Raw genomic sequence first — 22,600 nt, forward strand, 5'->3', positions numbered from 1 at the left:
TCAGGACTGTAAAGATACCCAAGCTTCAGTTTTCTCTTTTATTCTTACGTGCATGTGTGTCATATTCAATTTTGTAGCTGTTATTTATATATATCATAAATAGCAAGATATTTTTTCTGACTCAAGGAGAGGAGGGTATTTGATTTGGTTATCAACATCACAGAACCGCAGTGTGATTATGGTTACTTCAAGCAAGGGGCTTTGAAAGGAGAGCTCTGTCTCTCTTCATAATCACAGCATTTTAGAAAGATTGTTTCTGTCTGTGAATCCACTCCCCTGACTGGAATGTGGAGAAGACGATTGGTCTCCGTGAATAAGATTAGGAAAACTAAAGGAGAGTTTCAGAGAGTTAGGGCTAAAAAGAGGGAAGAAAACAATTGTATTTTTTTTGCTCAAAAGTCACATGCCAAATATTTCAGATTACTAGGTCAAACTAAGACCTTCTGAGAAGAAGTAGAGAAAAAGAAAAAATTGAAATTTTGTGATTGGTGAAAAAAAGTCCCTTTTTTGAGAGCATCAGTTATGAAACTAGGATAAAATTCCCCACATAGCAGTTGTGAATTGAAGGATGAGCTCTGGATCAAGAACTGATATATTCATGGCTTTATATAAATGTGAGACCTGAAATATTTAACATGCTAAGAGGTATTTAGCAAAGACTTCTTTGGAAATTTGGTGTCTTTTTTGTCATGCCCAGAACTGAGGCTGAGACAGGCATAAGGGGAGCATGGAAAGTCTAGGAATGTGGCGATGCTGCGGAAAGAGCACGTGACCTAGAGTCAAATGAAAATCTGGGTTCAAATCCCAGCTCTGCCCCTTGCTAACTGACCTCTCTGTACAGCGACTTCCTCACCTTAGAACAAAGCAAAAAATACTTCTATGAAGTTGTCAAGATTTTACAACTTAATGTACACAAAATGCCTACTAGCATGCCTGCTCCACAGTAACTGCTTAATAAATTTGTACTTTAGAATGTGGGATATTTTGATGCAGAATGTAGGTACTAAGGAAATAATGTTTAAGAAAGAATTTAAGGCAAAGAGAAAGGAAGGATAAACGTGATCTGAAAACTGGATGGGCCTCCATGCATGGGGGTCTATGGAGTGTGTGGAGAGGTGAAGAAAAGCACAGAATGAAGGAAGGAGAAAGAATGAAGCTGGCACTCCTGGAGGAGTTGATTTCATATATCACGTTAAGACCAAAGAGCATCCTGGCATATACATGATGCCCTCGCTTCTCTGAAGATAAAAGGGAGAACTGTGGCAATTTCTGGCCCTAGAGAGAGAAGAAAGGCGTAATGTTAGGATGGCTGCACCCCAGGTTCAGTGTTTAGATGAGAAGTTTATAACCTTGAGGTCTATGGACTCTTAGAGGAGGTGTTAGGTGTGCTTCAGGAGCTCCTGCGAACCCCCTGAAATTGTGTGAAAACTTTGGTATATATTTGTGTTTTCTGGGAACAGGCTCCATTGTGTTACTCAGATTCAACAAGAGCAGTCCTGGCAGTTAACTTCCTCATTCTATGGCTCCCCACTGTGTAGCAGCGATATAGTTTTGGGAAATAATATCTGCTCTAGGGAGGTGTGCTTGACCTAAGGATAACCCTGTGCCTCTTTGCAATAATTGGTTTAAATTAGAGAGAATAGAAAAATAAACTTGATGTACCCATCGCTGAGCGTTTTTCCTAACTCTTGAGAGAGAAAAACTGCCCTTCAACTAAAGGCACAGTCTGAGGAAGCATGTGGCCCAGCCTGGAAACCAGCCTACAACTATGAAAGGATGAGTCTGAGACTGTGGATTGAAGAGCAGAGAGATGGAAAGAACTGGAGTCCTCATGACATTGTTGAGCTCTTGGTTCAACCATGCCCTGAAGCCTGACCTCCATCTGTACTTCCCCTCCTGTGACTGATAAATGTTATGTAAACATAACATGGATAGGGTTTTCTGTTACTTTTAAACAATCATATCTGAATGGATATAGTGACCCCCAAAGTTGAGAGCCAGTGGCTTATACCACATTAAAAGGAGAAATATCATAGGGAATGTTTAAATGAACTGTTTCATGGTTAAAGCCATTTCAGTGTAACTGGATAATGATGTATTTGTGTACTTTACCTCATCTACAGTGGTTAAATAATTTGTGCTTTTCACTTTAATACAAGAATGCCCTTGAACCCTTTTATAGTGGTAATGGGATGAAGCAGCACTATCACATAAAAAGAGGTGGTGGTGGGAAACTTAGGGAGTGTGCATGGGGGGGGGTCTTTAATTATGCAGTGTATGCATTTATGGTTTCACAATGGTTCAGAAAAAGTCATGTAGGGGGCTTCCCTGGTGGCGCGGTGGTTGAGAATCTGCCTGCTAATGCAGGGGACACGGGTTCGAGCCCTGGTCTGGGAAGATCCCACATGCCGTGAAGCAACTGGGCCCGTGAGCCACAGCTACTGAGCCTGCGCATCTGGAGCCTGTGCTCCGCAACAGGAGAGGCCGCGATAGTGAGAGGCCCGCACACCGCGATGAAGAGTGGCCCCCACTTGCCGCAACTAGAGAAAGCCCTCGCACAGAAACGAAGACCCAACACAGCCAAAAATAAATAAATAAATAAAATTAAAAAAAAAAAAAAGAAAAAGTCATGTATACAAGAAATGTAATCAGGAATGTCTATGAGGCAACTGCCTCAAGGCATCACTGGGCAGGGAGCTATCTGCTTTTAGGTCTTGATCTACAGTGCTCCTTACTAGCCTTTTGCTCTAGAGGTAACTCTTCTGATTTGATGCCATTGGCAATTGGATGGTCTGTAGGCACCAACCCAGCTTGAGTTCTGCCCCTGCCTTTACAATCTACAAAGACACAGCTAAATCCTAATTTTAGTGGTGGACTATCCACCCTGTATCTTTCTGATATCCACCCCTCGTTCACACTGAAGAACGCTGGAAAGGCACATCATCTTGCTTTCTCTCTAGCGCTTGCTCACCTAAACCCCACATTCTACTCAGAGCTCATGGAAACTTTCGACTGCCCTCTATACTAATTTAGGTCATGGAAGACTTGGGAAGTTGAGGAGGATTATTTTTGGCCCTCTCACGGATAGATCTGCTGTGCTGCTATCTCTATAGCGTTCTCCATAATTCTGTGAAACCATTTCTTCCAACATTCTAGTCAGAAAGCTAGGCAAATGTCTCCTCTACCCTTAGAACTCAAACTTAAAAGGAAATCTGAGGGGAATTCTGTGGGTCTGTCCTTACTGCTATCCTATTTGCATTTTTATCAATGACTTGGATTAATGAACAGAAATCACAGTATTCTAGTCTACAGATGATACAATGCTGGGAGAAACAGCTGAATATAAAATAATAGCTGCAAACCCTTGTCTAGTGCTTACTATATCCATTCTTCTACATACTTTACACACATTAGCTCATTTAATTCATATTTCATAGATGGGGAACTTCAAGTCACTTGCCCAAGGCCACTCGGCAAGGAAAGGATAGAGTTAAGGTTTGAATCCAAGTAGACTGGCTGTAAAGTACATGCTCTTAGTCATTCTGTTTTGATGCCCTCATCATGGTGTAATAGTTAAGCCAATAGAATGGATATTTTAGATTTGCTAAAACAAACGGCAGAATACAGTAGGTAAGGAAAGGACTGATTTTATAATAGTTTATATGAAAAAGGACAAAGGTTTTTAGTTGGTCATAAACTGGATTTTAATGGGAATAAGCTGCTTCTAAAAAGGTTATCACAACCCCAGACCTCTGGTAAAGAACAACATGATTCAGCAGAGCAGAGGTAAGTGTTCCACTGTATTCTAACTACTCTGATTATGTAGATTATGCTGGAATATTTCATCTGTCTGGTGTCAGAGTTCACAGGCAATATTATCAGACTCAAGATGTCTTGGATATTAGCCAAAATGATGTTTGATCCAGTGACCACTCGATATGAAATGAGACAGAAGCTTGTCAAAGAGGGCATATAATAGCAGTTTTCTGATATTCCAAGAATATTCACAAGGAAGAGGTATGGTCTATGGTATGGTTAATATCTCAGCTCAAGACCAAAAGGAATCATCTAACTATTCAAAGTCTTCTGCAATAGTCAGGACTGCCTTATTAAGCAGTGGGCTCCTAGGCAATAGAAGGTTCAAGAAGTGTCTGGATGACCATTTGTTGAACATCTCATTTGTGGGAAAATAATGTTAATTGGAATACTGTTCCCACAAAGCTGTTTTAGGAATCTGGCTTTTCAAACGTAGTTTTTAGCCAAAAACCAGCTTTCTACACAATTGTTAACTGGAAAACATCAAATTAGGAAAGCTTTTTAAAACTCATATTAAGCATATAATAATGAACAATATTACCATTCCATTTGAAAGAATAATACTTAAAATGAAACTCCTAAATTCCTTATCATATGTTTTGCAAAAATATTGAGAGCCCAATTTCAAATGGATGTTTTCCAGCCACTTCAGCGTGTTTAAGTGCTTTGTCTTTGAGAAAATGCTGCAATAAATAAAAGTAGTAAAGTTAAGTGGCTGAATACCCGGTCAAGATGCCCTGTACAGCGAGTGCACATGTGATAACTGAGGAAGGGAGAAAAGGTTAATGTAATTAGAGAAATGAATTTGGGATAACCCCAAAGAACATATCTGTGAGTCATCTATGTTCACATTTCTTTGAACTTTGTCTATCCCAAGGGAGATGAAGCAATTACATAGACATAATGTGTTACCCTTTCAGTACAATGCAACCTGCATTCCTCCATCCATTCATCATCATCAGTGGTATTTGTGTTCAGTGCTGTCATACAAGCTAGTTGCAAACAATTATTAAAAAGAAAACCGAAAGGTTATGCATTTAGGAGATAAAGCAAAACCAATTTTCGCAATGTGCTATGAAGATGTCAATCCATCAAGCAGAAAAAAATCACTAAGGAACTCCTCAAAGATACTCTCGCATCAAGAACTATCTCCAGAGACCTAAGAAGTAAATGAAGTGATTATCTGTCACTCACAATTTCCCTTCTCTGAAATGGAATCCACAGTGTCTGTGTTGTAGCTGCATAGCAGTTTTTCCTCTCCATTTGCTATTTTATCTACATTCTCATTCATTAACTGTGAAAGTCTTTTTCTCTGGACTTGTCCTCATTACCTGCATTTTTTCTTCAAAAACAAACAAAAATACTCTGTATTTCATTACCAGAGACATTTCATGTAGAAAACACCCTGTCTGGCACAGTGTTAAAACTATCCCTCCCAACTTCTTAGAACAATAAAGGGAGTATTTTAAATATATATATTTCTTCCTCTTATCTCCTCTCCTCTCCTCTTCCTCCCCTCCCCTTCTCTTCTCTCCTTTTTTCCTCTCTTCTCTTCCTCCTTTCCCTCCACTCCCTTCCTCTTACTTCTCCTTCTCCTCCCCCCACTTCCTCCTCCTCTTCCTTTCCCCTCTGCCTCTGGAATTCATGTTTCCTTTCAAAATGAATTTTCTTCTACCCCAATTAATTTCTCAAACTACTAATAAAATGGCACTTATATAGTGCTTGCTATGTGCCAGGGAGTGTACTAAACACATTACATATATTGGCTCATTTAATCTCCTCAACAATCTGAGGAGGTATGCAGTATTGTTACATCATTCATAGAAAGAAAACCAAGTCATGGAGAGGTTGTATAATTTTCCAACAGTCACATGGTAATGAGATCTGAAAACAGGCACCGTGGTTCAAAAGTTCATGCTTGAACCAGTGACATATACCACTTTTCTAACTTAAGGGTTTTCCAGAGCATGACTTCCTTAGACACTGATGAAGAAGGAAACTCACTTATGCTTTGCCCCTAATTTGTGCCAGGCACTCAACATATGTTATCTAGTTAGATCTCTGCAACAACGCTATGAGTTAGGCATTATGATCCCTGCTTTATAGACAAGGTTAAAAAACTGCAAACTTACCTAATGTCACACTGTAAGTCACAGAGACGGATTTCTATCTAGCTAATTCTGTACATTACCCTCTTTAGGACATACTAGATTGTCACCTGTAACTCAAAATGGAGCAAGCAGCCTTTACCTGAGACCTCATCTTCGGCATTGTCTTCTCACTCTGATACCTTGACCTCTTGGACACTCTAGAAAAAACTTGAGTTAGCCAGTCAAGGCTTCATCTTTCTCTTTCAATTAGCTCTCAAGAATTTACTCTCTTATCTGGGAGACTTAGGGGACCTATGACCTCAGCTGGTTCTGAGTCATGCTGCTGACTCTGATCTACATCACACATTTTTTTTTCTCTCTTTGTTATCCTGAATCCTGAAATGGGATATTGAGAGACAATGATTAAAGAAGGACTGTATGCATCACATTATAAGAATTGTTAGGTTGAACTACATGAAACAAAAGTTTCATATTTTTTTCATATAAAAAAACTAATGTTTTTGTAGGTAAAATAAGTCAAATAGTGAAATTAATATGGGTCAACAGCTTATACATTTTATAATAGCCATTTTTACTTTGATAATTTGTATACAAATAATTACAGAAAAGAGACCAATTTTTAAGGAAAGCATACTATTTTGAAAATATAATTGTCAGTATGTTTTATATAATTTTATTTCTTGTCTAAATCATTATTGGTGAACCAAGCAACCCTGGCAGCCTAGCATTTGCCATGCTGCTAAATCTCAAAGAAATTTTAAAAATACATTGAGTTTCATGAAAATTAAAATACAGCATATATAAATTTGTGGGATCTAGTTAAAGCAGTGCTGAGAGGAAATTTGTAGCACTGGATACATTAGAAAAGAAGAAATGTCTCAAATCAATAATATAACTTCCTGGGACTTCCCTGGTAGCGCAGTGGTTGAGAATCCGCCTGCCAATGCAGGGGACACGGGTTCGAGCCCTGGTCTGGGAAGATCCCACATGCTGTGGAGCAGCTGAGCCTGTGCGCCACAACTACTGAGCCTGTGCTCTAGAGCCTGCGAGCCATAACTACTGAGCCCGCGTGCCGCAACTACTGAAGCCCGCGTGCCTAGAGCCCGTGCTCCACAACGAGAGAGGCCACCACAGTGAGAAGCCTGCGCACTGCAAAAAAGAGTAGCCCCTGCTCGCCGCAACTAGAGAAAGCCTGCGCACAGCGAGGAAGACCCAAAACAGCCAAAAATAAATACATTTATATTAAAAAATAATAATAATAATAATAATACTTCCTATCTTAAGAAATTAGAAAAAGAATTGTAAGATAACCCCAAAGCAAGCATAGGAAGAAAATAATAAATAAGGACACAAATAGATTGGTTCAAGATGGTGGAGTAGAAGGACGTGTGTTCACTCCCTCTTGTGAGAGCACAAGAATCACAACTAACTGCTGAACAATCATCAATAGGAAGACACTGTAACTCACCAAAAAAGATACCCCACATCCAAAGACAAAGGAGAAGCCACAATGAGAAGGTAGAAAGGGCGCAATCACAATAAAATCAAATCCCATAACTGCTGGGTGGGTGACTCACAAACTGGAGAACACTTATACCATGGAATTCCACCCACTGGAGTGACGGTTCTCAGCCCCACGTCAGGCTTCCCAACCTGGGGTCTGGCAATGGGAGGAGGAATTCCTAGAGAATCAGATTTTGAAGGCTAGTGGGATTTGATTGCAGGACTTCAACAGGACTAGGGGAAAAAGAGACTCCACTCTTGGAGGACACACACAAAGCAGTGTGTGCTTCGGGACCCAGGGGAAGGAGCAGTGAACCCAGGGGAGACTGAACCAGACCCACCTGCTAGTGTTGGAGGGTCCCCTGCAGAGGCAGGGGGTTGCTGTGGCTCATCATGAGGACAAGGACACTGGCAGCAGAAGTTCTGGGAAGTACTCCTTGGCGTGAACCTTTCCAGAGTCTGCCATTAGCCCCACCAAAGAGCCGGGTAGCCTCCAGTGTTGGGTCGCCTCAAGCCAAACAACCAACAGGGAGGAAACTCAGCCCCACCCATCAACAGACAAGTGGATTTAAGTTTCACTGATCTCTGCCCACCAGAGCAACAGCCAGCTTTACCCACTGCCAGTCCCTCCCATCAGGAAACTTGCACAAGCCTCATAGATAGCCTCATCCAACAGAGGGCAGACAGTAGAAGCAGGAAGAATTACAATCCTGCAGCCTGTGGAACAAAAACCACATTCACAGAAAGATAGACGAGATGAAAAGGCATAGGCTATGTACCAGATGAAGGAACAAGATAAAAGCCCAGAAAAACAACTATATGAAGTGGAGATAGGGAACCTTCCAGAAAAAGAATTCAGAATAATGATAGTGAAGATGATCCAGGACCTCGGAAAAAGAATGGAGGCAAAGATCGAGAAGATGAAAGAAATGTTTAACAAAGACCTAGAAGAATTAAAGAACAAACAAACAGAGATGAACAATACAATAACTGAAATGAAAAATACACAAAAGGAATCAATAGCAGAATAACTGAGGCAGAAGAACGGATAAGTGACCTGGAAGACAAAAAGGTGGAATTCACTGCCATGGAACAGAATAAAGAAAAAAGAATGAAAAGAAATGAAGACAGCCTAAGAGACCTCTGGGACAACATTAAACACAACAGCATTCGCATTATAGGGGTCCCAGAAGGAGAAGAGAGAAAGAAAGGACCCGAGAAAATATTTGAAGAGATTATAGTTGAAAAATTCCCTAACGTGGGAAAGGAAATAGTCACCCAAGTCCAGGAAGTGCAGAGAATCCCAGGCAGGGTAAACCCAAGGAGAAACACGCCGAGACACATAGTAATCAAAGTGGCAAAAATTAAAGACAAAGAAAAATTATTGAAATCAACACGGAAAAACGACATATAATATACAAGGGAATTCCCATAAGGTTAACAGCTGATTTCTCAGCAGAAACTCTACAAGCCAGAAGGGAGTGGCATGATATATTTAAAGTGATGAAAGGGAAGAATGTACAACCAAGATTACTCTACCCCGCAAGGATCACATTCAGATTCGATGGAGAAATCAAAAGCTTTACAGACAAGCAAAAGCTAAGAGTATTCAGCACCACCAAACCAGCTCTACAACAAATGCTAAAGGAACTTCTCTAAGTGGGAACACAAGAGAAGAAAAGGACCTACAAAAACAAACCCAAAACAAGAAGGTGGTCATAGGAACATACATATCAATAATTACCTTAAATGTGAATGGATTAAATGCTCCAACCAAAAGACACAGGCTTACTGAATGGATACAAAAACAAGACCCATATATATACTGCCTACAAGAGACCACTTCAGACCTAGGGACACATACTGACTGAAAGTGAGGAGATGGGAAAAGATATTCCACGCAAATGGAAATCAAAAGAAAGCTGGAGTAGCAATACTCATATCAGATAAAATAGATTTTAAAATAAAGAATTTTACAAGAGACAAGGAGGGACACTACATAATGATCAAGGGATCAATCCAAGAATAAGATATAACAATTATAAATATATATGCACCCAACATAGGAGCACCTCAATACATAAGGCAACTGCTAACAGCTATACAAGAGGAAATCAACAGTAACACAAAAGTAGTGGGGGAATTTAACACCTCACTTACACCAATGGACAGATCATCCAAACAGAAAATTAATAAGGAACAACAGGCTTTAATTGACACAATAGACCAGATAGATTTAATTGATATTTATAGGACATTCCATCCAAAAATAGCAGATTACACTTTCTTTTCAAGTGCACATGGAACATTCTCCAGGATAGATCACATCTTGGTCACAAATCAAGCCTCAGTAAATTTAAGAAAATTGAAATCATATCAAGCATCTTTTCTGACCACAACACTATGAGATTAGAGATCAATTACAGGGAAAAAAACGTAAAAAACACAAACACATGGAGGCTAAACAATACGTTACTAAATAACCAAGAGATCACTGAAGAAATCAAAAAATACCTAGAGACAAATGACAATGAAAACACGATGATCCAAAACCTATGGGATGCAGCAAAAGCAGTTCTAAGAGGGAAGTTTATAGCAATACAATCCTACCTCAAGAAACAAGAAAAATCTCAAATAAACAATCTAACCTTACACCTAAAGGAACTAGAGAAACAAGAACAAACAAAACCCAAAGTCAGTAGAAGGAAAGAAATCATAAAGATAAGAGCAGAAATAAATGAAATAGAAACAAAGAAAACAATAGCAAAGATCAATAAAACTAAAAGCTGGTTCTTTGAGAAGATAAACAAGATTAATAAACCATTAACCAGACTCATCAAGAAAAAGAGGGAGAGGACTCAAATCAATAAAATCAGAAATGAAAAAGGAGAAGTTACAGCAGACACTGCAGAAATACAATGCATCCTAAGAGACTACTACAAGCAACTCTACGCCGATAACATGGACAACCTGGAAGAAATGGACAAATTCGTAGAAAGGTATAACCTTCCAAGACTAACCAGGAAGAAATAGAAACTACGAACAGACCAATCACAAGTAATGAAATTGAAACTGTGATTTAAAATCTTCCAACAAACAAAAGTCCAGGACCAGATGGCTTCACAGGTAAATTCTATCAAACATTTAGAGAAGAGCTAACACCCTCCTTCTCAACCTTTTCCAAAAAATTGCAGAGGAAGGAACACTCCCAAACTCATTCTATGAGGCCACCATCACCCTGATACCAAAACCAGACAAAGATACTACAAAAAAAGAAAATTACAAATCAATATCACTGATGAATATAGAGGCAAAAATCCTTAACAAAATACTAACAAACAGAATCCAACAACACATTAAAAGGGTCATACACCATGATCAAGTGGGATTTATCCCAGGGATGCAAGGATTCTTCAATATATGCAAATCAATCAATGTGACAGACCATATTCACAAATTGAAGAAGAAAAACCATATGATCATCTCAATAGATGCAGAAAAGGTTTTTGACAAAGTTCAACACCGATTTATGATAAAAACTTTCCAGAAAGTGGGCATAGAGGGAACTTACCTCAACATAATAAATAAATACGACAAACCCACAGCAAACATCATTCTCAATGGTGAAAAACTGAAAGCATTTCCTCTAAGATCAGGAACGAGACAAGGATGTCCACTCTCACCACTATTTTTCAACATAGTTTTAGAAGTCCTAGCCACGGCAATTAGAGAAGAAAAAGAAATAAAAGGAATACAAATTGAAAAAGAAGAAGTAAAACGGTCACTGTTTGCAGATGACATGATACTATACATAGAGAATCCTAAAGATGCCACCAGAAAACTACTAGAGCTAATCAATGAATTTGGTAAAGTTGCAGGATACAAAATTAATGCACAGAAATCTCTTGCACTCCTATATACTAATGAGGAAAAATCTGAATGAGAAATTAAGGACACACTCCCATTTACCACTGCAACAAAAAGAATAAAATACCTAAGGAGACAAAAGACATGTATGCAGAAAACAATAAGACACTGATGAAAGAAATTAAAGATGATATACACAGATGGAGAGATATACCATGCTCTTGGATTGGAAGAATCAATATTGTGAAAATGACTATACTACTCAAAGCAATCTACAGATTCAATGCAATCCCTATCAAATTACCTATGGCATTTTTTACAGAACTAGAACAAAAAATTTTAAAGTTTGTATGGGGACACAAAAGACCCCGAATAGCCAAAGCAGTCTTGAGGGAAAAAACAGAGCTGGAGGAATCAGACTCCCTGACTTCAGACTATACTACAAAGCTACAGTAATCAAGACAGTATGGTACTGGCACAAAAACAGAAATATAGATCAATGGAACAGGATAGAAAGCCCAGAGATAAACCCACGCACCTATGGTCAACTAATCTGTGACAAAGGAGGCAAGGATATACAGTGGAGAAAAGACAGCCTCTTCAATAAGTGGTGCTGGGAAAACTGGACAGCTACATGTAAAAGAATGAAATTAGAACACTCCCTAACACCATACACAAAAATAAACTCAAAATGGATTAGAGACCTAAATGTAAGACCGGACACTATAAAACTCTTACAGGAAAACATAGGAAGAACACTTTTTGACATAAATCACAGCAAGATCTTTTTTGATCCACCTCCTAGAGTAATGGAAATAAAAACAAAAATAAACAAATGGGACCTAATGAAACTTCAAAGCTTTTGCACAGCAAAGGAAACTACAAACAAGACGAAAAGACAACCCTCAGAATGGGAGAAAATATTTGCAAATGAATCAAAGGACAAAGGATTAATCTCCAAAATATATAAACAGCTCATGCAGCTCAATATTAAAAAAAAAAACAACCCAATCCAAAAATGGGCAGAAGACCTAAATACACATTTCTCCAAAGAAGACCTACAGATGGCCAAGAAGCACATGAAAAGCTGCTCAACATCACTAATTATTAGAGAATGCAAATCCAAACTACAATGAGTTATCACCTCACACCAGTCAGAATGGGCATCATGAGAAAATCTACAAACAACAAATTCTGGAGAGGGTGTGGAGAAAACCGAACCCTCTTGCACTGTTGGTGGGAATGTAAATTGATACAGCCTCTATGGAGGACAGGATGGAGATTCCTTACTGGGTCATATGGTAATTCTAAAAATAGAATTACCACGTGACCCAGCAATCCCACTACTGGGCATATACCCAGAGGAAGCCATAATTCAAAAAGATACATGCATCCCAATGTTCATTGCAGCACTATTTACAATAGCCAGGTCATGGAAGCAACCTAAATGCCCATCGACAGACAAATGGATAAAGAAGATGTGGTACATATATACAATGGAATACTACTCAGCCATAAAAAGGAATGAAATTGGGTCATTTGTTGAGACGTGGATGGATCTAGAGACTGTCATACAGAGTGAAGTAAGTCAGAAAGAGAAAAACAAATATCGTATATTAACACATATATGTGGAACCTAGAAAAATGGTACAGATGAACCTGTTTGTAGGGCAGAAATAGAGACACAGATGTAGAGAACAAACGTATGGATACCAAGGGGGGAAAGTGGCGGGGTGGTGGTGGTATGATGAATTGGGAGATTGGGATTGATATTTATACACTAATATGTATAAAATGGATAACTAATAGAATCTGCTGTATAAAATAATAAATAAAATAAAATTCAAAAATAGGACATAAATAAATGAACTTGAATACAGAAAAAGAGAAAAAATCAGTGAAACAAAGAACTGATTCTTTGAAAAGATTAATAAAATTAATAAACCTCTAATAATATTAACAACAATAAAAAAATAAAAAGAAGATACAAGTTACATAAACCAGGAATGAATCAGGAGATATCACTACAGACCCTGAAGACATCAAAAAGATAACAGGGGAATACTGCAAAGAACTCTACACACATAAATTAGATGGCTTAGTTGAAATGGACCAATTCTTCAAAAAGCACAAACTACCACAACTCACCCAATATGAAATAGATCAATTGAATAATCCTATAACTATTAAAGATAACAAATTCATAATTTAGACTATCCCCCCATCCCCAGGCTCAGATGTTTTCATTGATGAATCCTTCCAAACATTTAAGGAAGAAAGATGATCAATTCTACACAATCTTTTCTACACAATCTTTGCTAGCACTGATGACAAAAATAGAAGAAGGGGAACCTTTTCCAGTTCACTTTATGTGGTCAGCACTAACCTAATAGTAAAACGTGGCAAAAGCATTACAAGATTAACAACAACAACAACAACAATAATAACAATACTAGTACCATATGACTTCTATGCTTAGATCAGCTTCAGCTTCCTATGAGAATGCTTTTCATAAGTCGAGGTCATAAGTAGAGGCTTATTTTATCCAATTCTTTGTGAGTCTTTGTTATTGTTGTAGCAATGTATTTTCCCATAATAAGTAGTAAGAACAAAAACTGTGCTCTTAAAATCATTATGGTAAAAAAAAAATCAATATGGTATATGTCCATGTTCATAGCAGCATTATTCACAATAGCCAAAAGGTAGACATAACTCAAGTGCCCACTGATGGATAAAAGGATAAACAAAATGTGGCATATATATACAGTGGAGTATTATTTAGCCTTGAAAAGTAAGGAAATTCTGACACATGCTACAACATGGATGAACCATGAGTACCTTATGCTGATTGAAATAAACAGATATAAAAGGACAAATATTGTATCTTTCCACTTATATGAGATACCTAGAGTGGTCAAATTCACAGAGACAGAAAGTAGAATAGTGGTTGCCAGGGACTGGGGGCAGAGTAGAGGGAAAGGGGAAGGAGGGAATGAGTAGTTGTTTAATGGGTATTGAGTTTTAGTTTTGCAAAATGAAAAGCATTCTGGAGATTGGTTGCACAACAGTGTGAAATTAGTTAACCCTAATGAACTGTACACTTAAGAACGATTAAGATAGTAAATTTTATGTCTATTTTACCACAACTAGGAAAAACACTATTGTAAGTATTATAGTAACACATATCGTTTTTAAAATAAATTCCTTAAAGTGTTGGGGTCATATTTTAAAGTGTTTGATGCATATTTCCAAAGTGTTCATAGAAACATGGCACCGATTTATACTCTTATCAGCAATATTTTTTTAAAAAGCCTATTTCCCCACACTTTTGCCAGCACTGGATATTACCACTGGTGACAGAGTCTCAATAGCCATCTTCCTCAGTCTTTTTTTCCTTTTAGCTGGACACAAGACTGCTTAGAATAAAGACCTCTTCTTCCAGCATCTCTTGCAGCTAGATGTGGCAATATAACTAAGGTCTAATGATGGGAGCCAAAAATAATAGTATGTATAAATAAAAATAATGGGACCTAAAAATAATGGTATGTGCAGTTTCTGGAATGTTTTCTTTAAGTAAAGGGCGTGTCTTCTTTCCCCTTTGTACCTGCTGCTCAGAATGTAGATATGGCTGATTGATCAGCCACCATTTTGGACACTGATTTCCACATGAAAGCCACACGTGGCACAGCAACAAGGTAGAAAGGGTCTGAGTCCCTGACACCTAGGACTGCACCGTGGGCTCTGGACTGCCTGCCTCCAGACTGTTACATTGGAGACAAATACATTTCTAACTTGTTTAATCTATTTGCAGCTGAATTTATCCTTCAGCTTTAGTCTTCATTCTTTTTAGTCTTTATCATATAGGTGAAAAAATAAGATCTTAGTTTTGTTATACATAGCTCTTTGTCCACTAAGAGATAAAATTTCTGGAGTTATCGCTACTTTTAGCTAAGCAAAAGAGAGAACGCAGGGAGAGTTTTTTCTTCCTTTCATATCTGTGATGGCATATTGCTAGGGTTCTTCTCAATATTAAAGAGTAAATTTGTTATCGTCACCTTTCTCTTTAATTCAGAGATTGTCTGGAAGATAAAGTTGATAAGATCAACAGATGTTTATTGAAATACTCTATTCATTTGATACTTGGAAAGAATGCTTAGATTTTAATAGTGATGCTTTAGAGGATTTTAATAAGGATAAAAAACCAACGTGTCAGATCTTTCTGATTCTTTTAGTAAAATTGAACTGAAATTAGAAACTGGATCTAATATCTCTAGTCATTTTAAGCCTTGTTACTCTTGGAGGGTGGGTATGGGGAGGAAGCATGGTGAAACTATGAAATCTGTGTTGATGTTTTCAAACTTGAGTGTGTATTACAATCACATGGGGAGCTTTTTTAAAACACAGATTGCTAGGCCCCATGCCTCCAGGATTGGCTGGCCGCATTCTTTTTGTACAGGAAGAACAGCAAAATGAACAATTCTGGTGTACAGCTGCCTCATTCCAGGCATTTTGCCACCATTTTATGGTAACTCTGCCAACTCAAGGGGTCAGGCAAAATATTTAGAAGGAAACAGGAATGGCAAGAAGCATAGTACATTGTACTTATTCAAGGTCACTGCTTAGTTTTCTTCAGGACTTCGGACTGATTTTCATCAAACAGACTGATTTCTATCAAATTTAAACTTCTGCTTATTCCCACAGTAAAAGCATCATGTAAAACCCAATCTCTGCTTCAGTGCATCCAGAGAATGTTCTCCTTTTGGCATTAGAGAGTGGAGCCACATGCCCTCATCTAATCTCTTTATAGATTAAATGATGCAACTGAATTTATGTCACACTGTTCTGGAGAACACTCAACCACTATAGCAGATATTCTTGGCTACATTTCAGCAACATGAAAATTGCTTTAACTACTATTCCTGACTCCACCAATCTCTTCCTCTTTACTGTCTTTAGCATTAACTCTGAATTAGGATGTATGTGGTTGAAAATAAATTTCCAGCCACAGGATGAATTTATAGATGAGGTCTCTTAACAGTTGTTTCCTTTAAAGAGGGCATTGCACATTATCAATATTTAACTTGGTGCTTATCCACTCTGAGTATTTTATTTACAATTATAAAGTTATTATACTGGTTGTCATTTCTATCGTAAATTTTTATCAAATAAAACACTTCCAAGTGGAAAGTTTTCATTCTCTCACCTCAAACTCTGCAGTCAGGGCAACAGCAGAAGGATAGATGAGACATAATTGAAATTTACTGATGTGATTTATTTTATTATGAGTTGGAGATCTTATCCTATGAAAAAAATAGGGAAATAAATTTAGAAGGCAGTTTAAAAATTGTTCGATTTAGCGATTTTGTTTTACAGATTAAAAAAAAAATCTGAGATTCAAAGAGCTTAGGTAGGGGCTTCCCTAGTGGCACAGTGGTTAAGAATCCACCTGCCAATGCAGGGGATGCGGGTTCGAGCCCTGGTCTGGGAAGATCCCACATGCCACGGAGCAACTAAGCCCGTGAGCCACAACTACTGAGCCCCCGTGCTGCAACTAATGAAGCCCACGCGTCTAGAGCCCGTGCTCTGCAACAAGAGAAGCCACCACAATGAGAAGCCCGCTCACCTCAACGAAGAGTAACCCCCGCACTGCAGGTAGAGAAAGCCCGCGCGGAGCAACAAAGACCCAACACAGCCAAAAAATAATAATAATAAAATAAAATAAACTAAAAAAAAAAAAAAAGAGCTTAGGTAATTTGCTCAAGATCAGATGACTAGACTGGTACTGACTCAGTACTAGAAATGGGCCTCCTAGTGCTTTGTAAAATCAATATTAAGTGAAGTGAACTGAATCCTAGCATTTCAAAGGATGTACAAATCATTATAATTCTCTTAGGTCTATTTGATGAGAATTTTTTAAAAAAACTGATAATTCAGATACATTTTGGAAAAATGCACCAGAGGATTTAGATACTGATGTCCTTCTAAACAGTTCACTAAAATGTTTGATTTAAAACAAGTAAAACCTATCATTAATGATGTATTCCTGCTGACTTATGAGGAACCATAAGTAAGTGATAGAGGGAGAGCCTTGGAGAAGCGATGATGATGTTAAGAGAAGCCATAGGGGAGATAAATGGCCCAGTTGGAATGGTTTGGAGTAAACCTTTTCCTTAATAACTTTCTCAACATTCAACATTCTTATAATTCAGCAACTACATTTATTGTTCACACTTATTTTCTCTTCACTCCATATTGTTCCCGTGGTTACTTAAGACACATACAGATAAATGCTAGCACTGATGACAATAATACATTTTCATGGCAAATTAGCATTCTTTTAACTGAATATAGTTAATAAAAATGATTGTGATTTCAAAAACACTTAAAGTATTAAATTCTTATTAGTTAAGGAGTTATAAAGAATAATTGGGTTGCTAAAACCAGGGAAATTTTGAATGAAATTTGGCTTTAAATGACCAATTTTCATCTTGACAAATTCTGTGGCCGTACAACGATATGGCCGAATGAACTTAGGACAAAAGCAACCAATCAATCGTGCCAAGTTCATTAACTTCAGCTAACCCACATGCCAGTTTAGTTAGATAAAACACAATCAAGTCAGATGACTGGAGTGAGAAATACTGATGTTTTATTTACTCAAGGCTTTAAGTGTAGCCTTGAACACATCACCGAAAGGGGAGCCTCCAAAAGAATGTCAGAAAACCATTTCTCTGCTTTCACCTTGTCTTTTTGGCCTTGCCCCCTTGTCTCTGCACTCTGAAACCATGTGGATGAAGTGAATTCACTTCCTTCCCTTTCTGTGACTGAGGGAAGAATCAGGTTCATTATCATTAGTCTGCTTCAAAATTGTGAATTAGATCAGACTATGGAAAATATTGGTAGCAGCTGACTGTTCTAGAAAAAGAATTATGTCAAAATCTATACGTTGTCTCCATGTTTGGCTCTTAGCCTACAGAGAAATGATTGATAAAAATAAGATCTAACATGTATTTTGTGTTTACTGTAATTATAATATATATAATTACTGCTTAATGCATATGTTATTTAGTCCTTAACACCACCTAATAAGGTAGATCCACTTATTATTAATATTTCCATTTTACAGATGAAGAAATAAAGGCAAAATAAGTTTAAGCTACTTGCTTAAGATATGCAACTCATCGTTGGTAGAGTTAGAATTTAAAGCCAGAGATTTAAACCCAAATCTTAATCATTCTACTCTTCTTCCTCTTGATCAGAGCTCAGGTTAGAAGTATTTGAAAAGAAGACAATTTGTGTGAATCAAATTAATCATGGAAATTAAAAACCCATGCAAAATGAGAAATATAGCAGATGCATTGAGATAATAGTCCATCTGGTTGTTTGGAAACATGAATTGTAATTATAACTTCCGTAAATAAAACCCTGAAAGTCTAGTATCTGAGAAATACAGGGATAGAAAACATTTTATGAGATATTCTAACTCATTCTTTGTCTTAACCCAAGGATGACTAGACAACAATCTTGAAAGTCATTTGAATTTCTGGGTTCTTTTTTCAACAAGTATTTACTTGTTAGTATTATGAACAGTTTAAAGAATATTAAGATACAGTTCTTATCTTCCTGGAACCTACTGTTAGGAAAACTGGTCATTCACATTACACATTAGATGACCGTATGTAACAACATAGGGCAATTCTATTTAGTTAAATATCACAATGAGTACTACAGACAACATACCCTTGCAATCCCTTTGCTAGATGTATTCAAATAGGGGTAGAGGAATGTGGACCAGTTATGAGAAGTTTGTGAAGGAAGTGAGCTTGAGCTAGGACCTGAATGTTGGGTAAGATTAAGAGAGTGGTGAAGTGGGCATACTAAGTGGGAGGTAGGATCAGCTTGGTATGTTCTGGAGAGAGTGAGGAGATAGCTGTGGCTGGAACAAAGGAGTGTAGAAGGTACTCTTAGGCTTAGGAGTTTGGAGTAGACCTTAAAACAGCATGGAATCATGGAAGGCTTTAAGGAGATATTGAAGTGTTTTAGGATGATAATAGCAAAGATATGGAGAAAAGATTGGAAAGGGACAACCTCAATTTAGGAGAATGGTTAAGGGGCTAGAGCACAAATCCTGGTATGGTGCAGGAGATGTGGAATAGGATGGATTATTTCTGCCTCCTAAAGGTATGTCAGTCAAGCCGACTGATGTCAGGGCTATTTCCTGGGAAGATAAGATGGAGCCACAACAAACTGTATCAGAAAAGATAAGATCCATAACTCAAAATTCAAGAGGGCAGATCTATTCTTCAGGTTATAGGGGCAAGCATGGGGCTGAGAACTAGAGATGAAGCCAAAAGGAGTTGGGTAAAGGCAAGATCTGATCAGGAGGTGAGGAGATAGTATGGGGCAAAGTGAGAAGGTTGTGAGAAGGTGAGAGTTTTCATGTAGGAAGTTGTCTAAAGCTCTTTGAAGGGGGTGCCAGTACCATGACCTCTAACAGTCATTCTAAGCAGAGAATGAACAGACAACCATCACCATAGCTTACAAAACATTAGTGTATTGCCGTTGACAATAGTCTTGTTGGACATCGACCAGTCACAGTTTTAGGACCTTGTGAAACCTAAATCAGCTCTAGGAGCTTTCTCAGAGTTTTGTTTTTCTCTAAAATGACAGAATATTTTGGATGACCACAGGTTTTGCACGATCCAAGTTCCGAACCTTAGAGAAGATTGCAAGATAGGAATGAATTCAAGAAACTTGCAAAGCTGACTCAAAAATTTTAAAAATGGAGTAAAATCTAAAATTACAATCATATAATTTTAGATCAGAAAGAGACTTTAGAAATTTTTTATAGTTTCCCACCTAAGCTGGATTCTCAAAAATAACATTCACTATTGTCCTTTAAAAGTGTTTTTATATCATAAAGAATATTTCTGTATACTTTATAGTATTTAAATTTCTGCCTTTTATAACAATAGATTCGACTCACAGACAAATGTTAACATTTGCACTATCATGCACTTTATTATAAATCCTACTGCTGTGATCACATTCATTGAGATAAAATAAATAGGGAGATTTAGATGTAGATGATGCTTTTAAAAAAAAATCTAAAATCTATTGCCTAAAAATACAAAAACTTGTTTTAAATGATGTCTTGGAGAATTCCAATGAGAAATTTCTAGCCTAGTTATTAATACTATCTATAGTTGTACTCTACATATAAGTAGGCATGAAATATTTAAAGTGTAAAATCTCATCTGTTGCTGCCAAGGAGAATAGCTGACAGGGTTACATGAAGTCATAAAGAGCCAGTAATGTCAGCCCCAGTTGGGAGACATTTTCAGGAGGCTTTGAAAAGAAATTTTTTACTTAGAATCTGAATACTGACCATGTGCAGAGAAGGACAGGGATATTCTGCTATTACATTTTCTGTCTAGTGTGAGAAAATGCACAACTATAAAAATTAAGATGATTAAAAAGAGTGATCCATGAAGGATGAGGATATATTTTCTATAGTGAAACCTGACTAAGCTTTTTGTCGGATCTCTAGAGACGAAGTGACAATAACACCAGGTTCAAAGAAACCAACTAAATGAGTTCATATACATGTATTTATGTTTATAAATTAATAGAATTATAATCTTATTATTTTACTGTCACTTTAATTGAGAGAGGTAGCATTTTTTTGCAGGTCTTTTTTCTCTGCTTTCTTCTTCTTTTGTTCTCCTCTCTTGTGATTTGCTATCTTTAGAGTTATGTGAGAGAGGTAGTATTATGAGCCAAAGACAGTGGATTTGTCTTTGTGACAGGTTTTTCTTCACCAAGTTGAGTACCTCCTGGCTCATTTGCCTCATTATTTTTTCTTACTAGTTTGGGCATTAGGAATATTCTTTTTTTTTTTTTTTTTTTTGGCTGCACTGGGTCTCTGTTGCTGCACCCGGGCTTTTCTCTAGTTGAGGCGAGCGGGAGCTACTCTTTGCTGTGGTGCACTGGCTTCTCATTGTGATGGCCTCTCTTGTTGTGCAGCGCTGGCTCTAGAGCACAGGCTCAGTAGTTGTGGCGCACGGACTTAGTTGCTCCGTGGCATGTAGGATCTTCCCGGACCAGGGTTCGAACCCGTGTGCCCTGCAATGGCAGGCGTATTCTTAACCACTGCGCCACCAGGGAAGCCCAGGAATATTCTTAAAACCATATTACAGAAGCAATCATAGAGATATATTCTGAAATAAAATCATATTTTTCTCTTCATAGAAAAAGACCACAGCAATTATCAACACATCCTAAACAATCTGTTTTCTCTGGAGAATAAATTTTCTGCTCACAAAATAGCTGTACATCCCATCTTGTTCTAATTATAGTTTAAGTCATATAATGAACTGTAAAAAGAATGTTCCATGCTAGTGTACCCTGTCCCCATACTAAACAGCTTTGCAGTAAGGTTAGTTTATCATTCCTTGTTTAAAATGTGATTCCCATGGTTCCTTTGGAGGTAGCCAACTACAACCTCAATGTTACTAAGTCATTCTTTGCTTCCTCTTTCAGCTACTGTGGGTGTCTTCAAATGTGTGTACCACTTTTCAATATAAGTGACATTCTTTTATTTTTTATAATAAAAATATGGAAGTAAATTTATGAATTGTCTGCTCAGTGTACAAAGCAGCATGATATATTTCAAATATGCTGACATCAGTGACTAACTTGTTAGTAAGGTGCAAAGCTGATGTAAGAAATTTTCTAAAAAAAAAACAAAAAAACCTAGAGACAAATGACAATGAAAACACGATGATCCAAAACCGATGGGATGCAGCAAAAGCAGTTCTAAGAGGGAAGTTTATAGCTATATGAGCCTACCTCAAGAAACAAGAAAAATCTCAAATAAACAATCTAACCTTACACCTAAAGGAACTAGAGAAAGAAGAACAAACAAAACCCAAAGTTAGTAGAAGGAAAGAAATCGTAAAGATCAGAGCAGAAGTAAATGAAATAGAAACAAAGAAAACAATAGCAAAGATCAATAAAACTAAAGCTGGTTCCTTGAGAAGATAAACAAAATTAATAAACCATTAGCCAGACTCATCAAGGAAAAGAGGGAGAGGACTCAAATCAATAAAATTAGAAATGAAAAAAGAGAAGTTACAACAGACACCGCAGAAATACAAAGCATCCTAAGAGACTACTACAAGCAACTCTATGCCAATAACATGGACAACCTGGAAGAAATGGACAAATTCGTAGAAAGGTATAACCTTCCAATACTGAAACAGGAAGAAATAGAAACTATGAACAGACCAATCACAAGTAAT

This window comes from Balaenoptera borealis, assembly GCF_965194805.1.
Source record: "Balaenoptera borealis genome assembly, chromosome: 5".
Classification (NCBI taxonomy): Eukaryota; Metazoa; Chordata; class Mammalia; order Artiodactyla; family Balaenopteridae; genus Balaenoptera; species Balaenoptera borealis.